The sequence below is a fragment of the Haemorhous mexicanus genome, chromosome 7 (genome assembly GCF_027477595.1).
Source record: "Haemorhous mexicanus isolate bHaeMex1 chromosome 7, bHaeMex1.pri, whole genome shotgun sequence".
Lineage (NCBI taxonomy): Eukaryota > Metazoa > Chordata > Aves > Passeriformes > Fringillidae > Haemorhous > Haemorhous mexicanus.
The window spans coordinates 10,593,306-10,604,965 of NC_082347.1; positions in this window are offsets into that span (position 1 = coordinate 10,593,306).

The following is an 11,660-nucleotide window of genomic DNA, read 5'->3' on the forward strand; positions in this document are numbered from 1 at the left end:
CAGAAGTGACATTATCAGGACACAGGGAGAGATTAACACTCCCCACTGTGGGTGGCCACAGCCACCCATGGGCAGGGCTGCAGGGAAGCACTGCTGATGGTGCACAGCTTCTGAGAGGGCACTCAGCTGCCTGCCAACCAGACATGAGTGAACATGGACAGGACATCAGGAGGACTCTCAGCTGGAAAGGGATGCTTTGGGAGCAGCCTTCCAGCAGTAAATGACCCAGCTGACCTCAGATGAATTCAGCAATCTTAGTGAGGTGCTTGATTGAGAATCTCAATCAAGGAGGTGCTTGGTGACATGGGATGTTTCCATGCGTTCCCTGTTCTACTCTGCTTCCAGCCAGAGGTTCCAGCCTGCAGCACTCTTTTACAAGCCAGCGCTTGCCCAAGACAAAAGGGATGTTATAGTAACAACAATAGTGTGATTTCCCCTGACCAGTGCCATCCATCCCTGCAGGAAAACAGGGGTGGAAAAGCTCTGAAAGAGCTTCAGAAAAATTCAGTGTCAGGAGTTGGCATGAAACGAGTCCAACTGTATCACGCTGCATTCAAAGCCACATCTTATTAAATCATTCAGGATGAAGGACTGGAAACAGGGGCAGCTTGCCAAGTTTTTCAGCAGATGTACAGTCACAGCTGGTCAGCAGCTTTCTAAAATTACCACAGTCATCTAAGACAGATTTTCTTCATGACCAAGGCAGGTTTTTAATAGATTCAGGAAGCAAAATGTTGTCTGGTAACATTTCCCCTAATTCTAAGGCTGTAAATTATCTTTGTGATACTGCTTTTCAATTCCTTCTGTGTTTTCTATTCCTCTTCAGAATTTTTATTTTCTTTTAAAAAATGCTTATCACCCTCATTTCCCTTTAGAAAGAGTGAAGGCCAGGCTAACTTCTGTCTCGTTGTAAAAGGCTGGTTTCTAGGGAATTGTTTCAAGAAGTTTGGAGGCAATTTAAGTACAGTTAAAATTTTTTTCTGATCTGGATGAGTTAACTTTTGTCACTTTATTTTTTCCGCAGGATGTAACAACACACTGCTGCTCACTTTGCTTCTCTGCCTGCTCTTCACTGCCCTGTTTTATGAAGTTTAGCTTTCATATCCTCTAGACTTCAGAGAAGGTGAGGCATTAGGAAGCCAAGGAAATTATTGTACTTGCCAATACACTCTTACAAGAGGAGGAGCAAATATTGAGAGTGAACTCCCAGTCCCTTCACCATTAGAATGAAGACAGGTGCTTGTTGTTGGCTGCAGCCATGCCAAAGGTACCTCATGGTTATGGAAGAAAGGACATTCCATACCAGTTGTCATACAATCACAGAATCACAGAATCCCAGGGTCCCTGAGGCTGAAATATCCCTGCCAGCCCATGGAGTCCCAGCTGTGCCCAGTGCCCACCTTGTGCCCAGCCCAGAGCACTGAGTGCCACCTCCAGCCCTTCCTGGGACACCTCCAGGGATGGGCACTGCAAAGCTCCCTGGGCAGCCCCTGCCAAGGCCTGAGCACCCTTTCCATGCAGAAATTCCTGCTGCTGTCCAAGCTGAGCCTCCCCTGGCCCAGCCTGAGGCCCTTTCCCCTTGTCCTGTCCCTGTTCCCTGGCAGCACAGCCCGACCTCCCCTGGCTGTCCCCTCCTGGCAGGGAGTTGTGCAGAGCCACAGGGTCCCCCCTGAGCCTCCTTTGCTCCAGGCTGAGCCCCTTCCAGCTCCCTCAGCCCCTCCTGGGGCTCCAGCCCCTTCCCCAGCTCCCTTCCCTGCCCTGGACACGCTCCAGCCCCTCCAGGGCTCTCTGGCCAGCAGGGCCCAGAACTGGACACAGCCCTCGGGGTCCCCCAGCAGGGCCAGCCCAGGGGACAGGGGCCCCCCCATGGCTGGCACAGCCCAGGGACCATTGGCCTTGTGCCCCCTGGGTGCCCCTGGGCTCCTGTCCAGCCCTGGCACAGCCCCCAGGGCCTTTCCCCACGGGCCCTTTCCAGCCCCTCTGCCCAGCCTGGAGCTGCAGGGCCCGGGCTGACCCCAGGACAGAACCCAGCACTTGGCCTTGCTCAACCTCAGCCCATGGATCCAGCCTGTCCTGACCCCTCTGCAGAGCTTCCTGCCCTCCAGCACAGCCACACTCCAGCCAGCCTGGTGCTGTCTGTGAAGTTACTGAGGGCATCCTTGGTAACTCTCACACTCAAATCTGTTCCCTGCACTCACACTCTGGTTTTGGCTCTTACATATTGTGCAGTTTTTATGCTGGCCAGGCAGTGTGGGTTGCAAACAAATCATATAATCCATTTATACTTTTGGAAAGGTTTTGCCCCACCCAAAGCCAGGCTGAGACTGGTGGCAAACAGAGCTTTGCAGAGGAAATGTGTTGTTGTGCTCCCAGCTCTGCCCAGGGCTCAGCTGATCCTGTGTTTCAGAGCACAGATTCCAATAACGGGAATGAAGCAGCACATCAGTCATCAGGCTCTTTCTTTTAGCACTGTTAGCAGTTACACCACAAAAGGCAAATGAAGAGAAAGAGGCATTCAGCTGGGGCTAGCTGAGTCTTAGTCTTTTGTCTGGAAAATCCTTAACATCCCCATTGAGGACTGGAGTAACAAATTAAAAACTTTTGTGTGCTTGCCCCTCCAAGTCAGCACGTGTCAGTAACACTGGGAGCGTGGATAAAGGAGAAGGAGTTGTGGGCTGGGCTTTACCATTCATTAAGGTAAAGTCATTTACTCTTCTTTACACAGGCTTGAAAAGGGCTGCCCAGTGCAACAGTGCTTGGGGCATGGATCTGGACTCAGCAGGGGTGGAGGAATGGTGCTGCTATGTCCTGCTTTGGGAATGACTTTGAGTCCTGTGCTGAAAGCAGAAAGCTATGAAAAACATCTTATTTTCTTTATGTGTGCGTGGAGAATCCACTCAAACTCAAAATTAAACAATGAATGGGATGTTTTACCCCTCTTCAGGATCCTTGGTGTTTGCAGGTCTTTGGTTACAGAGCGGTCAAAGCCAAACCTTTCCTGGTAGCAACAGAGATGGACCGATGGCCCCTGACCCCAGACTGCAGCTGGGGGGTTCAGGATGGGAGTGGGCTAGCACACCTTCCATGGAATCACACAGTCACACAATCATTATGGTTGGAAAAGGCCTCCAAGGTCTCCAACTTTTGATGGCACATCACCATGCCCACTAAGCCAGCAGCCCCAGGAGAGACACCAGGAGGGTTTAGGAACCTCCCTGAAACACCCCATGAATGAGGGACCAGTGCAACACTGAATGGAAGAGATGGGAAAGCTTCCTGTGAAGCAAAACTCAAATACCTTCCCTTGAAGGTAACTCAAATTCATGTTTGACAGGTAAACTCAAATTCCTGTTTGACAGGAAAAATAGTGTTTTTCTGTTTTCAAGTTTTCTGTGTTGTTGTGGCTGAGGAAACAAACCTCTGTGCACAGAAACAAGCTCCACGTGGGAGGTGCTGCCTGATAACATGGTCAAACCTCAGCAGTTTTCTTCTTGCTTTCTGTGGGAGGTTACAGGAGCTGTGGTGGTTTTGTGGAAGGCACTGCTTCATTCAGGAGCCATGAACTCAAGCTTTAGAGCTTCACAAGCAGCAGGGTCTCTTTTTAAATCACTGTTTTTATGTCTTGGGAAACAGTGTAGAATGGAGTTCTTATTTCTCTTGGCTTTCCTGACATCCACCCTGATTGAATGTCTGTTTGTTTCACTCCTGTCAGGATAAAATCTCTTCTTTTTGGCAGATTCCCCGTGCTGGAATTCACTTTTGCAGTTGATACGTTAATGGCGCACGGCTGCAAATCGATTTTGTAAAACATTTTACTTAAAATGCCAAGATAATAATTTACTCTGCTTGTCATTAGATCTCTTTTTGCTTAGGCACTCCCTGCACTTCTTGAGCTGTGGATGTGAAATAAGCCTCAGTGAAATTTGGCAGGATGTGAGCTGCAGCATTAGTTGTACGAGGTGGTAGTAGCCAAACCCATCATTTGGAAGTTTCAGTGCCTCTCCTCCATAAGGTGCTGTTACACATGTTCACTACATGAACACAGGCACCTTTGTGGAAAATGTTCTTCAGTAGACCCACAATCCGTGACTGTCGAATAAATTCACTTGTGAACTAATTCTGTGTAAAAAGGGAGTCTTGTACTCATTTATCACAATGAAAGGAATTCCTTAAGCACTATGGAAAACAGCCACCTACAATTATCACTCAGTAATTTAAAATGCCAGTTGCTTTCCTTTCTGACACAGAAAATATATGTCTATGCGTGCAGTAAAGGTAGTTAATGATCACATGCTGCATTAACAGGATAGGAAAATTAATCCCATCCAATATAAAAGTATAAATATCATTAGGTGAACCAAGATGAATGTGACGTTCTTGGTGAGTGAGTCTATTTTTGGGAAATCACGGGGTTGGAATAAGATTAAAATAAAAAAGAAGTGACACTTGGCTCTTCTAACTAACTGTAAAATACTCCCTTTTCCACTAAGAGGTTGCAGCTTGTTCCTTTCATAAAGCCTCTGGTTTAGCCTCTCTATAATTTCAGCCTGAGAAGAACTTTGGGGTTGAAGCAAACCCACTGACTGCAAACCATGGAGTGACAGGACAAGGGGGAGTAGGTGTAGATCAGCTATTAGGAACAAATCCTTCCCTGGCAGGGTGGGCAGGCCCTGGCACAGGGTGCCCAGAGCAGCTGGGGCTGCCCCGGGATCCCTGGCAGTGCCCAAGGCCAGGCTGGACTTTGGGGCTTGAAGCCACCTGGGATGGTGGAAGGTGTCCCTGCCCATGGCAGGGGTGGGATGAGATGAGCTTTATGCTCCCTTCCAACCCAAACCCTTCTGTGATTCTATGTAACCAATGTTGCTTATTTTTGCAGAACAAGTTTACAAAGCAGCTCAGCTTGTGCCTTAACATTTTCCCTGACCTCGAGACTACTTAAACTTCTCATAAGGTAAAATTCATTCGGTTGGACATAGCCAAAGCTGTTGTTTATCTCATGGAATATTTTAAAAGCCAATCTGTTCCCTCTGATGGTGTATTTTTACTCTGATTTAAATAGACACAGAACAAAACACTTGTGGTCTGTGTGTTTAATGGGCTGTGTGTTTAAAGATCCTGCCCTGCCTTTTCTGGTCCTACCAAAGCTGCTGATGGCAGCCTGAATATCCTTTTGCAGCTTCTGTTGTCATTATAAATCTTCCTGCTAATGAACAAGGCTGTTCCTCAGAGTTATTTAACCAGGAGAAATGCTCGTTGCATTTGAAACTATCTCACCATTATGATTTTAAGCCCCCAGGTATTTTGCACAAGGAAGACACACTTTCAAAGTGTGCAAGTTTGCACACTTGATCCCACCAGCCAGGGTCAGAGATCTCCTCCTGAAGGCTCTGACTCCTGATGCACATTGGCATTTGGCTGCTGAGGCAGCAGCAGAGTCAGGGAACCCATTCCAACACATGTGGTCAGAACAAGGGCTAATTCATCCCCAGGAATAACTTTGAACTGACACAGAAAGTCAGCACTTCTCCCTGCTCAGGGAAGCCAGCTAATTCTTCCCAGGCCTTATTTTTATCTGGAGATAACCATGGGCTGTTAAACACCCAGAGAAGCTGCTAGAAGCCCTGTGGCACAAGGAGAGCCCTGCTGCAGCAGCTCTGTGTTCCATATGGGCCTCCATATCTGACTCCCCATGCCCATTCCTATGGGGACTACACCTGCACAACAGCCCCCATGGCATGGAGGTAATAATGTGGGGTTTGGAAAAAGCCAGAGAAGAACCTTTCTAAGGTAACAGACATCATATGTATACATATATAGATGTGATTTTCTTTGCTGCTGCCAAGCACATCAGGGCAGGAGGCAAACCCACTTATGCTCCCCTTGGCCTAGGGAGAAGGGTTCAGCAAATCACAGGCAGGATTTGGCTCACTGATGTGTTTGGATAGGTGGCAGATCTTAGGTGGAGAAAAATGTTCTTTAATCAGTATCTTTAACTTTATCACCATTAACTCTGTCATGCTGATACAGTGTTCCTGATTAAAGCTCCTGAGCTTCCCTGTAATAGTCCTGAATTACTGTCAGGATAATGAGATTTCCATTTTTTCCATTTCTAAACGTCCTGTTCGTGCCATCCAAATCACATCTGCATTCATGTATGTACCCAACAGGAATTATTCTCCCCTCCTGCATCAAAAATACCACACCACACTCAGCTGGAACCAGCTTTCCCCTGGTTTAGTGCTTGGTTCAGGACTATTATTATCAGCCTTGGGTTACTACTGCTGTGTACTTAAACAGGTATTGAAGGACATTTTCAACTCTTGGTGCACAAGGCTGAGCTCTGAAGGACATGGCATACTGGGTGACACCAGATAAATTCTTTGTGCTTATTAATCATGTCTAATAAATCCTCCTTGCACCAAGGGTGCTCCTACAGTGGTGCTAATCACACCCAGTGATGGTTGGGCATGGAAGTCAAATTGCTGCTGCAGAAGGAATTGTTTCCAGCCAGGACAGAGGCAACAGACAGTGGCAGTGCCACCAGAAAAGAGAGAGCAACAAAGGGAATGATGGCCAGGAGGTCTGACAGTGAAGCCACCACACTGGCAGTGGCATTTGATGCAGCCCTGTGACAAACCCCGGCTCCAAATCTGGACTCCAGCACAGCCCATCTAACAAGAGGTGTTTCAGCCACCTACAGCTTGTTTTAGGGTGAGGCTGTGTGGTGTTGTAAGGTCCCCAGGATGAGGTGAGAGATGAGAATTTGACTCCAAGTTCTCAGAAAGCTGATTTATTATTTGATGATATTATGTTATATTAAAAAAAGTGATATACTAAAACTATACTAAAGAAAGAGAAAGGATACATCAGAAGGTTGGAAAGGAATGAATAAGCTCATGACTGACTCCTCAGAGTCCGACACAGCTGCTGATGATTGGTCATTAATTAAAAACAATTCACATGTTTGGATAAACAATCTCCAGACCACATTCCAGAGGAGCAAAACATGGAGAAGCTGAGGCTTCTCATCTTCCCAGGAGAAGAAATCCTGGCAAAGGGATTTTTCAGAAAATATCACAGTGACAAGGCTGCTGGGTTAACCTGAGCTTTGGGTGACCTCTCACGGTGCCATCTCCACAATCTGCATTTTTATCCAAAAACTCAGGGCGGCCTCTCCCTTTGCTGGCTGCCAGGTCACCTGGGTGTCACAGCATGCTCCAGGACAAAGCCCAAGCCTTGGCTGACTCGAGGGGCTTCAGATTTCGTTTTGTTCCAGCTGTCTCATTCCAAACCAAGAGCAAAACTAATATTTACAATTGTATTATTATCAATCAAAAGATTGACAATTTTATGTTGTGAACATAATTACATCTATTTTGTGCAAACAACAGGGTTTGGTGACATTAATCTTACACCTTGTTCATGCCCCTAGGTTGTTCTGGAGTTTCATTATTCAGGCCCCTGTTCCACTGTTCCTCTTGTATAACTTCAGGTACCCAATTGAAATCAACTTGATTTTGTATGGTTCTCTCATTAGAATATTGGGAGACAAAGCATAAAAGATAAAACCAATCTCTAAAAAACCCAGCAAAATACCAGTTAACAATCATTCCTTGGCATGAAAGTAAAATCACATTATGATCTGGAAGAAGAAGAAAGTGCAAATAGGATTTCAGTGGATAAATACAGTAATGGTTACCATTCTCATGCAAGAGTAAAATTCCTGGAACAGCTGAGTACAAATTAGTATTCTTTTCTTCCATCTAGAAGTATTTACAGCCAAAGAAGTGGATCCTGCAAATAGATATACATTAGATCCTTCTGGGCTCCCACTGATGGTTTCCCAAAGCAGAAAAGATTAAGTTAATAACACCACCATGGGGAAGGTCTAAAGGCATCAATAAACACATAATATAGTATTTTTTGCAGTTATTCTTAGATCAAAATTTATTTTTTAATACAACTCCTGAACTTGCTTCAAAAGTATGTGATGAGTTCCAGGGGAAGAGCAGAACAACAGAAGTTTTCAACCCAGGTAAGCTAAAGTGAAGGTAAAATCTATTTGCAATACCCACTGCTAAGCAATGAAGTGTTCAGCATGACTCTCATTTATTGAAAAATTTTATAAATTGAGAACTGAGGAGAAAAGCAGAAATCAGAGCAAAACTTTGTTTCCTCTGATTTCTGATGTATTAAACATTAAAAAGATGGTGGTTGTTGTTAATGACATGGAAGCCTTCCCTAGCTGTAAGTTACCCTAAGATTGGATCCGAGCTAACACAATTTCAAGGAAACATTCTCTGCTGTGATCTCCAAACAGAGGCCAAACACAGTTACACATCCTCTTTTATGCTCCTCACAATATTAGCCCCATTTGCAGAACAAACACATTCAACCCTCAGCCCTGGGGCCGTGACCCGTGAATAACAGCGCTAATGGGATTGTGCTCCACACAAAACTCCCGCTGGATTTGATGGAGCCGCTCCACCTCCCGCCTCCTTCCCACACACCCTCTGCCATCCTCTCCTCTGAAAGGCACCCGAGGCGCAGGAGAGGGAGGGCTGAGCCCCAGCAATGCCTGAGCCACCAAGTTGCTTTGAGCTGCCTTTTCTCTCTTTAGCAGAGGTGGAAATGACATTTTTTTACAGTTATAAATGGTGTGGCCACGCTGAAGGGGTCCAGGCTCAGCAGGAGTGAGGAGGTTGTATCATTCTGAGCTTTCTATGGCTTATACTGCTTTGCAATCCCACTCAAGTACTGTACTCTAGCTCCACTTGGACTCGGGTGTTAAATCTTCAAATTACCAACATGTGCCATCAAAATGAGAACCTTATCACCAGCTTCTCCTCTTGTTTCCTTTCTTCCCTGAGTGGCTGGCCCTCTGCTGAAATTCCACACGGCGCAGGATGCCTCCCAGAGCCAAGCTGGCACCAGCGCCAACTCGGGCTGCTTTGACAGTGCCAAATGCCTCCTGCAAAGTGACACCAGGAACCTGGGCTGGTGAGTTTTGTTTCCCAGAGAAAAGGGCTGGCGTTGGTGTTCAGGGGTGACAGCTTGCTAGGGTTCTGAAATCCACAAAGCCCAGAGCTCCAGGCACTCTGCAGGTGCAAAAGGTTTTCCAAGGGGAACACAGAACTGCCACAACATGGCTTCCTCCACAGCTTTCTCCTTTGAACCAGTCTTAGCCCAAGCCTGTTTTTACTGCTCTGCCCAGGGATAGGGTTATGCCTAGGGTTAGGGTTCTGGAAACCACAAAACCCAGAGCTCCAGGCACACTGCAGCTGCAAAAGGCATCCCAAGGGGAACACAAAAAGATGCCTCTCAGACCCAGGCTGCCAGCACTGCCAGCTCGGGCTGCTTTGACAGTGCCAAGTGCCTCCTGCAAACTGACACCAGGAACCTGGGATGGGAGTTTTGTTTCCTAAGCAGCACCAGATTATTGCAGAGGCTGTTGCAGGGAAAACGGTAGAAGCCCCAAAGATGGGAAAACATTTGATGCTCCTCCTCACATGGAGAACCTGATGCCCTCAAGGTTTCTTTGAGTCTATATGTTTATCAAGCTGGTAAGATGATATCCATGTGTTTTATCTGATGTTTCCTTGAAAGGATGAGAGGATCCAGACAGAGATTTCATCTGTTTTAAGGAGAGAATCATAGAATACCCAGAGTTGTAAGGGAACCACAGGGATCATCAAGGCCAGCTTCTGACCCTGCACAGACACTTCAAAATAGTCTCACCGCTGCCTGGGAGGGCTGTGCAAACACTTCTGGAGCTTGGGCAGCCTTGGGGCTGTGCCCATTACCTGGGGAGCCTGGTCAGTGTCCAGTACCCTCTGGGGAAAGAACCTTTCCCCAATAACATATCCTTAATTTCCCTCACCTGAGGCATGATGGCAGCAGTCTTGGGAAGGGAGCTCTGGAGATCTCCACTCCAGGGCCAGATTATTGCCTGCAATCAATCAGGACAATGAGGAGATATTTTTTAATTATTATTATTGTTGTTATCATCATTATCAAAAGAAGCTTGATTTATAGACCTTATGCTAATTTGAGAAATGGAGCTGGCTTGGGGACACAGGGCACAAACCACTAGGCAGCTTTAGGCACCGAGTTCAACATGATAACTGCTGAACCCACTTAGCAGAGGCTCATTCTGACCTTAGTCCTGTTATCAGAGCTGCAGTCACTGGGAACAGGAGTTTGTTTTTAAAATACAGATATTTTTCTTCCTTTGGCCTGGCTTCAAAGGCAACTGCTGCCCCTACAGGGAAAACTGAGAAAATCCAGCTTGGGAATGAGACTCGTGTCCTCCCCGGGTGCCAGCACAACAGGAGCACAGAATCCCCAAACCTTTTTTTGGCAATGGCAGCTCCCAAAATCACATGAGGTGAAGGACAAATAGAGGGTATGATATGAAAAAGCCTCCAGGATGGGATCCTGGGATTGAGCAGGAAGGAGACCTGCCACCGGTGACTGCAGCATCTCTGGGCTCAGCAGAAAACCACACAGAGCTTCACTGGGAGCCTCCAGGTACCCTTTGGCTCCTGCCCCTTGAGCACCATGGAGGTGACACGGTCTGGAGCTCAGTGGCCAGGCACAGGGGGACAGCCAGGTTTTCCTGGGTCTCCAAAGGAGGTGACTTTGAGATGATCTGGAGGCATCATCTTGTTTGTCAACTTGACATCAGGTTAAAGGGGGGACATTTCCTCCTGTTCTGCACTGGGGAGGCCATGGCTGGGCACTGGGACCAGTTTGGGGCTCCAAGGCATCTCCAAAGCAAAGTGAGCATGGGGACACCCTGGCAGGGGTGGGTGGCAGCCAGGGAATGCAAGGAGAAGCTGTGGGAGCCAGGTTTCCACAGCCAGAGAGAAGGAGGAGACAGACATGGGGACATTTGGGATGGGCTCTGCTCGGCGGGGCACAGCTGCATCACAGGAAGCCCCAGCCAGTCCCAAGAAAACAATTCTTATTCTTACAAACTCACTGTTAGCCCCTTGCCTCAAGAAATCTGCCTCTTCCCAGCCTCTGCTATGCTGTAAGCTCAGCCCTGAGCGCTGGCAGAGCCTTTCCCTCCTGTTTTCCCGGGATTTCAGCATGTTGCTTGCAGAATGAACCTGCTGGCAAAGTGAATACAGGGAGCATCCGCAAGGTAATCTCTCTTGAAAGCCTGGAGCTAATCATGCTTCCCTGAGTCACTGCAGAGCCACAGCACTGCTAAAACCCCACCTTGGCGCTGCTGATTTCCCAGAGCAAGGCTTTCTTCTCCCAGCTCCTGCCTGAAGAGGTAACTAAGTTTTAATGACTCCATAATTAATGCCTTTTGGGCTGCTGGACCTGCCCGAGCACGCAGGCTCCGTCTGCAGGGAGGAGAATGCAGCAGTGCCGGCTCCGGTCCAGGCTCAGCTGAGCCCTGCTGGTGCGTCTGGAAAACCCTTTTGGGGATAGCACAGGTTTTCCAAGGAAACAGGCACGCCGAGACATGCAGCACAGCAACGATCCACATCCACTTCAACGTTTATTTATTCACAGTTCATGTTAAGGGGGGAAGGAAAAAAGCTTTTGGGACGAGCAGCGCTGGCATCGTGGGAAAAACCAAAGGGCTGCAGCACGTGAGGCATTGTTTCGCTAGGAGTTTCACAGCAAAACAGATCCAAACTCCT